Source organism: Castor canadensis, chromosome 14 (assembly GCF_047511655.1).
Source record: "Castor canadensis chromosome 14, mCasCan1.hap1v2, whole genome shotgun sequence".
Taxonomy (NCBI): Eukaryota; Metazoa; Chordata; class Mammalia; order Rodentia; family Castoridae; genus Castor; species Castor canadensis.
In genome coordinates this window covers 47,978,407-47,986,907 of record NC_133399.1, presented here as the reverse complement: position 1 = coordinate 47,986,907, position 8,501 = coordinate 47,978,407, and the positions used below count along the sequence as shown (strand labels likewise).

The 8,501-nt window shown below is 47.7% G+C and overlaps 1 long non-coding RNA gene across 1 annotated transcript; it reads left to right on the top strand.

The window, feature by feature from the left end:
* The first annotated feature begins 753 nt into the window (after positions 1–753).
* LOC141416413 (uncharacterized) lies at positions 754–6,499 on the top strand. Its single transcript, XR_012441141.1, has 3 exons — positions 754–883; positions 3,539–3,717; positions 5,945–6,499. It is a non-coding gene; the product is annotated as an uncharacterized lncRNA (long non-coding RNA).
* Positions 6,500–8,501: the final 2,002 nt, after the last annotated feature.

Below are 8,501 nucleotides of genomic sequence, written 5' to 3'. Positions count from 1 at the left end.
GGATTCAGCTGAACTTGCAATGTGTGAATTTGCTAATAGCACATTACTTGATAATTTTAAATAAATGAAGTGAATATATAAAACGGATAACAATGTAAAGAAATAGTGATTAATTCCATGTAGGTCAAACCTTACCTGTGCAAAAAGTTCTCTTTTGCTAGTTGAATTTGTAGTATTCCACCCTTCCATTTCATTTAAAAATATTAAATAATATTTTTGCAGCACACATGTTTTCTAAATATTTAGTAACAGGAGAACTACACTTGTTTATCACAGAGACACCTAAAAAGTAGAAGAGCCAGCTTTGGTTATTCATTCCTATAATCACAGCTACTCAGGAGGGGACAGCAAGAAATACTGTGGCTTACTGCACAAGCAGGAAATCAAGTTGCTTTGGAGAAGGATGACGTCGTTGGAGGACTTGCAGACAGACTAGTGAGGTGGAGTCTTCAAGGGATGAGCGCCTGGATTCCTGGAGATGTGGCCATGGTCAGCTGAGGGTCCACGCTGTCCTCCTGCATGCGCGGTACCAGGCGCCGGGGCGAGCAGGGCCCCAGTCCTGGAGTCTCAGGCTGCTGCCAGCATTCTCAGCGCCAGGCAGGGGCATAAGTGTACTAGAAAATTAGACAAGTTTACTCAACTTTGTTCACTGCAAAGTGCCTACTGACAGGAGGCCGGCAGGGGGCGCCCTGGAGCAGCGCCTACGCTGGAAGCTCGAGAAGGGCAGGGCCTCAGCACGGACTCCACGCCCACTGGCAGGCCTTGGCTTACTGTATTGGCCCCACAGCCAGGCAGCGCTCGCCCCACAAGCCCAGGCAGTCTCAGAAAGTGGGCAAGGTGATCAGCGTGGGGTGATGGCACTCCGGAGTAGGGCTTGGCAATGGTAGGTCCCTCTTCCTATCTGAGGAGCGTCCTGTTGGCCCGGGCGGTGGGGACGGGTCGGGAAGTAGGGGTGGGGGGAAATAGGGGAGGTGGTGGGGTCAGGCAGGACATTGAGTCAGGTTGCGGGGTCAGGCAGGAGGTGCGTCGGGCTCCCCCATGGGGAGGGACGGTCAGGCAGTGGGTCTGGCTGCGGGCAGCGGGGGTCAGGCGGGAGGTGTTTGGCTGCAGACGGCGGGGGTCAGGCGTGCGGTGCGTCGGGTTGCCGGGGTCAGCGGGCGGCGGGGGTCAGACGGGAGGTGCGTTGGGCTGCTGACGGCAGAGGTCAGGCGTGCGATGCGTCTGGCAGTGGACGGCGAAGGTCAGGCGTGCAGTGCGTCGGGTTGCCGGGGTCAGTTGGCAGCGTGGTCAGGTGGGAGGTGCGTCGGGCTGCCGGCATGGGGGGGGTGGTCAGGCAGTGGGTCTGGCTGCGGCAGCGGGGTCAGGCGGGAAGTGCGGCAGGCTGCGGACGGCGGGAGTCAGGCGGGGGGTGCGTTGGGCTGCGGACAGCGGGGGTTAGGCATGCGGTGCGTCGGGTTGCCGGGGTCAGCTGGCGGTGTGGTCAGGTGGGAGGTGCGTCGGGCTGCAGGCCGCTGGGGTTGGGCAGGAGGTGTGTCTGGCTGCAGGCGGTGGGGGTCAGGTGGGAGGTGCTTCAGGATGAGCACGGCGGGGGGTCAGGTGGGAGGTGCTTCGGGATGAGCGCGGCGGGGGTCAGGCGGGAGGTATGTTGGGCTGAGAGAGGCGGGGGTTAGGTGGGATGTGCGTCGGGATGGTGGCGGTGTGGGTCAGGCTGGAGGTACCGGGGTGCGGGGGTCAGGCTTGCGGTGCGTCGGGTTGTGAGCAGCGGGGTCAGGCGAGCGGTGCATCGGGCGGGGGTCAGGCATGCAGTGCTTCAGGTGGCGGGGGTCAGGCGGGAGGTGGTCGGACTGCAGGCAGGGTGGGTCAGGCGGGAGGTTCTGCGGGCGGCGGGGATCAGGCATGCAGTGTGTTGGGTTGTGGGCGGCGGGGTCAGGCGGGAGGTGGTCGGGCTGCAGGCGGAGTGGGTCAGGCAGGAGGTACTTCAGGATGTGCTCGGCAGGGGTCAGGCGGGAGGTGCTTCAGGATGTGCGCGGCGGGGTCAGGCGTGCAGTGCTTTAGGCGGCGCGGGTCAGGCGGAGGTGCGTGTGGGGATGCTGGTGGCGAGTGCAGGCTGGAGGTGCATAAGGCTGCAGGCGGCAGGGATCAGGCGTGCGATGCGTAGGGTTGTGGGCGACGGGGTCAGGCGAGCGGTGCATCGGGCAGCGGGGGTCAGGCGGTAGGTGGTTGGGCTGCAGGCGGCGTGGGTCAGGCGGGAGGTGGGTCAGGATGCTAGCGGCGGGGGTCAGGCGTGCAGTGCGTCGGGTTATGGTTGGCGGGGTCAGGCGTGCGGTGCGGCGTGCGGCGGAGGTCAGGTGGGAAGTGCACAGGGCTGCGGGCATCTGGGTCAGGCAGTGCGTTGGGCTGCGCGTGGCAGGGGTCAGTCAGGAGGTGTTTCCGAATGAGGGCGGCGGGGGTCAGGCTTGAGGTGCGTGGGGATGCCTGTGGCCTGGGTAAGGCGGGAGGCGCACCGGGATGGGGGCGGCGGAGGTCAGGCGTGCGGTGGGTCAGGTTGTGGGCAGCGGGGTCAGGCGAGAGGTGCATCAGGCGGCGGGTGTCAGGCGTGCTGGTGCGTCCTGCCTCGGAGGTCAGGCGGGAGGTGGTCCGGCTGCAGGCAGCGTGGGTCAGGCGGGAGGTGCGCCAGGATGCGGGCGGAGGGGGTCAGGCGTGTGGTGCTTAGGGCTGTGGGTGGTGCATCCATCCGGCTGTGGGCGGCGTCGGTCAGGCGTCGGTGTGTCGGGTTTTGGGGGTCAGCGTGCAGTGCATCGAGTTGTGGGCAGCGGGGGACAGGCATGTGGTGTGTCGGGGTTCTGGGGTCAGCGTGCCCTGCATTGGGTTGCAGGCGGCATGGGTCAGCAGGCAGTGCGTTGGGCGGTGGGGGGATCAGGCGTGCAGTACCTCGGACACGGGGTGGGCGTCGCTGGGGTCCGGCCCCAGACCCCAGAGGAAGCACAGCCATGGATAACCTTGGAGCAGCACTGCGTAGAGAGCTGGTGGTCTTGGTGCAGAAGAAGGCTCAGAGCTCCAACTTGAAGCTTATGAACTCTGTGCTGTGGGGCAGGAACAGTTGGAAGGTGTTGCCCCGCCCTTGGTGCTCTTTGCTGGTGACAGGGGAAAGCAAGTCACACCTTCTCCTCCTGCCCTGAAGCCACTGCCTCTTCCCCCAGAACTGGTCTGAGGCTCAATGAGCCCTGACAAGGCTCCTGCTGCACTGCTGTCCTGGAGAGCAGCTCTGCGACCAGGGCTACTGTGGGTGCTTGTAGATGCTGTTTTGAGACCAGGTTTGTCACTGTGTTTCCCAGGGCTACAAATTCAGTACTATGATTTGGGGGTAATGATGGTATAGAAATGATGGTATAGGTCACATTGGTATTCAGAAAATTCTGAGGTTGAATGTGGAGAGATTATGAGGAACAAAATGAGAATGTTTTTAGCAAAATTGTGTATTATCTGAAATAATTGTTAGTAGTTGGAATAACTGTTTCTAATATTTGCTTTTTTACAGAATCATTTCAGAAAATCTGCAGATCATATTCTGTGGTGGGATGGATTCTTCTGAAGACTTGAGAAGTCAGCGTGGACATTTAAAACAAGAACTGTCATTTCTAAGTATGCTGACTGCTTTCAGTGCGAGAAATTCCTTCAGGAAGACAAGGACTACCAAGCTCTGAGAGGACAGAAAGGGTGAGCATTGTTTCAGTCCAGAAGAAGTTTTGAAGCTCACTGTATTATGCACAGGAACTTGGTTGTCAAACGTTGATTTAGGATTCTGCAAGTTCACTGTCACGGTGTACTTGTAAATGAAGGCATCTTTTGCACACCACATTTGCTCAATACTTTTTTTGTGGCACGAGGGTGCGAATTCAGACTTTGTGTCTGCTAGGGAGGCTCTCTAACTCTGAAGCCACATTCCAGCTTCAACACTCTTAAAGTTGCCTAAGGTAAATATTAACAGCACAGTGTCTTTAAGAACCTTTCTAGTCAAGTAAGTGGTATGGGATTTTTGTGTTTTAACACAACTTTATTTATTCTTTTAAGTATTGGGAATTGAATCTAGGGCTTCATGCATGCTAGGCAAGTGCTCTACCACTTGAACCCTGCCACCAGCTTAATTTTGATTTTTTGAGACATGAGCTTGCTGTGTAGCCCAGGCTGGCCTCCTACCTCAGATGCTCGATTGCTGACATTATAGGTATGTGCCATTAAACCCAGATTTTAATTAATAAGTCTTACAATTTGTTGCTCACTCACATGAAAGCTGTCTCACTGTAGTGCACTATCATTACATATAGTCAATAAATGTTCAGCCACTGAAGCTTTTTCCAGAAGGAAGATATCTGGTCTTAAAGAATAAGTTTTATTGCCAAATGTCTATGGTGCTCTGACAGATAAGAGGTAGCTAATTTAACCTTGCAACTGGATAACTAGATATTAGGAACTTTGGTTGGACAAGAATTACAATATTTGAGCAGAAATCATTTTTGGAAGAGGTTTCTGATTTTTCTACTGAAATAACTCTTAGGAGAGGGAGAGGCAGCTCACTGCAGGGATATTTTGAATTATTTATAGAGATGGAGTGATGGAATTTAGAGACCTTAATTACTTGAAAGGAAGAGATGGGTGCTGAATGTACGGAGAGTATAGACTGGTGGAGTGGCTCAAGCAGTTAGAGTGCCTGACTACCATGCCTGAGGCCCTGAGTTCAAATTTCATTACCACTGCAAAAAGAAATAGAGTGAGGCTAGCCAGATGTAAAATTTCAGGGTCTTAAAAAAACTCCTGTAGCTAGAAAGGAGATTTCAGACAAAGATATTTCAAAAGATGAAATAATTTTCTACTCTATGAGTAGTATGTACTTATTTTAGCAAACTTGGAAAAGAATAAAACTTATAATAAAGAATATATATACACACTCACATACATTTTTCCCCTCTGTGCTGAGGATTAAACCCAGGACCTTTGCACATACTGGGCAAGTGTTCTACAACTGAGCTACATCTCTGACCCAAGAAGTAGTATTTTAAAGCCATCAATCAAAATAGTTGTGAGAATGATTAGTGATATAATTTGGCAAGAGGAGTGGTACTGGAAGAGAAGCATTTTGAGCAGTAAAAGAATGCAGTCTGATGCAAGTACGCAAGTGGAATCTAGATGTGAATAAACTGTGATTATACAGTTTTTTGTATCACTGGTTTTCAGACTTTCTTTTCTTTTTTTCACACAAAAAAGCCTGCCCTTTAAAAATACTTAGATGATATCACAAAAAGCAGAACAGCTGATGAGCTTCACAGCATAAAAATGCCTGAGAGCCCTGGCATTGAAGATTATATTCACCTGGGTTATGCTTTGTTACAAAATATAAAAAAAAGATTGGCAGGTAAAAGTGACTGTTCCTGAGGCCAAGTGATACAGCATTGTTCAAAATGGTATTTATAATTCTATTTTTTGACAGCTTTTTGACATACTGAGCAAATTGACAGACAAAAAGCTTGATCTGCATTTGATGTCATCACATGTTTACTTAATCAACAAATTCATATTGTGTCTGCCTGAGTCACTGGGTCAGGTGCTGTTGGAAAGTCAATAATTTGAAGTCATCTCTTTCAATTGACATAATTGTGCTGTTACAGTTCCTCTGGATTATTAATGAATACATTAGAAGCCAGTCAATCAAATAGTAGTATTTGAGGAAAGTATCCTTTGAGGCGGTTATGTTTTCATTTCTCCAAACATTGTTAGAATTGTTTAGGAATTTCCTTTAGTGCACATGATCATTGTTTTGAGTATCCTCAGTTTTGTTTCCTAATGAGTTGGGTTATAAAATAATGAGTTTGAAATTAAAAATTAAGTGTACCTGCATGTATTAACAATGTAAGAACAGTTTTTCATTTAATTTTTGTTTTTTTTCCAGTGCTGGTGATTGAACCCAGTTCCTTGACTATGCTAGGCAAGTAAGGCATTCTCAGATTCTGTTCTTTTTAAAAATTTCTGATAATCATGGTGTTTGAAGTCAGGGTCTCTTACTTGCATGGTAGCTGCTCTACCACTTGAGCCATACCCCTATCCCATTTTTCTTTTAGTTATTTTTCAGCTATGGTCTCTTGAGTTTTTACCCAGGGTGGGCCCTCAGACCTTGATCCTCCTCCCTATGCCACATCACACAGATTGGATTATTTTGGGGGTGGTGGGACTTGGGACACCAATAAGAAAACAGGCACACAATAACATGCTCAGCTTACTGTTTGAGATGGGGTCTTGCTAACTGTGGGATTTTATTTTGTAGTATTGGGGTTTGATCTCAGGGCATTGTAATTGCTAGGCAGGGAGTATACCATTTGAGCCATATCACTAGCCCAGGTCTCATTAACTTTTTGCTTTCCCTGGATTAGAACTGTGATCATCTGCCTACCAAGTAGCTGGTATTGCTACAAACATGAATCACTCTGCCCAGCCTCTGTTCTTAAGAATTTTTTTCATGACTTCTCAGCACTGTAACAATGAGGAGTGTTCTTAACCATTTTAAGAGCTCTAAAATTATATGGTGAAGCATGAAAGTGTGGGCTCCATATTTGATTATTTGGAAGAAAATTAGTGGTGTTCGCTAATTTTGTTAAAAATATACTCAATGCTTAAATTCTTTTTCTAAATTTCCTGAAGACTAGAGCTCTAAATAGACTTTTTTGGTTTTGGTGGGATGTTGGGACTGGTAATACTGGCATTGAAACTCAGGGCTTTTCACTTGCAAAGCAGTTGCTCTACCCTTTTAGCAACACCTCCTGTCAAATTTCTATAAATCTTTAGATTAAAGAAGTACAGTGAACCCCGAAAAGAATAAACAGAGCCAAACCATCCAACACCAATCACTATATTGTTTAGGAATGGATCGGTATGTGATAAAAAACCCATAGTAATGTACCTGAAATTTGGGCTGTTTGCCCGTGACGTATACCTGCATTTCTCTCACCTCAGCAGGTAGAAACAGGAGGATCGCAGTTCAAAGCCAGCTCTTGCAAATATTTATCACAAGCCTCTGTTGAAAATACTCAACGCACAGAAGGTGTGCTGGAGTGGTATGGTTTTTCTTTTTTGAAATATTGTCTATTGAGTACTGTTGTACTGGGTATATGTTGTTACATTTACAAAAGTTTTTTACACTATGTCATAGTTAAAATCGTCCCTTCCATCATTTTCCTTTATTATCTCTCTCCCTATTCCTGGAATAGTTTCACAGGTCTCATGTTTGCATTTTCATACATGAGTACACAATATTTCCATCCTATTCACCCTCACAACCATTTACTAATAATCCTCCGTGCTCCCAATGTAACTAACCCCGAGACAAGACCAGGTTTACTTTCTTGTGTTGTGTTTTTTATTAGTTTATATGTTTGTGTTTGGTGGGACTGGGTCTGTTTTCTTCTTTTGAAAAAAAATGATATTTTTTTGTTTAAGATAGGACTATAGGGAGTTTCACTGTGACATTTCCATGTACATACGTCTTATGATCCTAATTGTTTCATCCCTTCCTGTTGTCCTTTTTACTTTATTCCCCTTCCATTTCTGATGTATAGAAAATACATCAACCGTATTCACATTCTTAACTTCGTTCTTTTAAATGTTCTCCCTCCCATTAGGGACTCCCCGTCAGATGGAGTTGTTTTTCATAGCAATCTTTGTATATTTATTGGGCCTATATTCTACATCTGAGAGAAAACATGCAGTGTTTGGTTTCAGAACCTGGCTAATTTCACTTAAGATAATGTCCATTTCCATCCATTTCTCTGCAAAGGATAAAATCTCATTCTTTATTGTGGCTGAATCAAATTCCATTGAAAATTCTTGTTTTTCTAATTTACAGATAAAAAGAAAGTTATGCAGTGACACAGATTATGAGGAAATTACCACATGGTTTCTGTTCCACTGGAATTTCAGATTCCACAAACTCAGGTGAGTTAAGGAGCATGTTTGATCAGAGATCTTTCTCTGTGAGGTAAACAACTCCCATACCCCCGCTTCTAGCAGTGACTGAGTTGAGGACGAGTTCATGAGCCCTGGGTCCCTTAGCATGTATGTATCATTGAAGCATTTTTTGTCAGCAACCCAGCAAATGCACTGGTAGGATTTTTGCAGAGGCCATAGATGCTTTATTGCAGGGCAGATGTCAAGATGCCCCTGGGCTTTCAGTGTAAGCCCCTGAGTTTATGGAGGCCTCTTGGATGCCACCAGTAGTTAGCAGATGGGCCTGTCATCTTCCATGTGTTAGTTACCTATATGTGTGTAACAAATTCCTCCAACTTTTAGCATAGTAAACAAGAAAACATAATTCACTCATTTTCTGTGGGTCAGGCATTTGGGAAGTGGCCAGTTGAGCAAAAGTGACCCAAAATGTTAGTAGAATAGGAGAAGCCAAACTGACCGTATATGTCATTTAGACCAACCTTCTTATTTGATAGGGAAATGTATGCAGA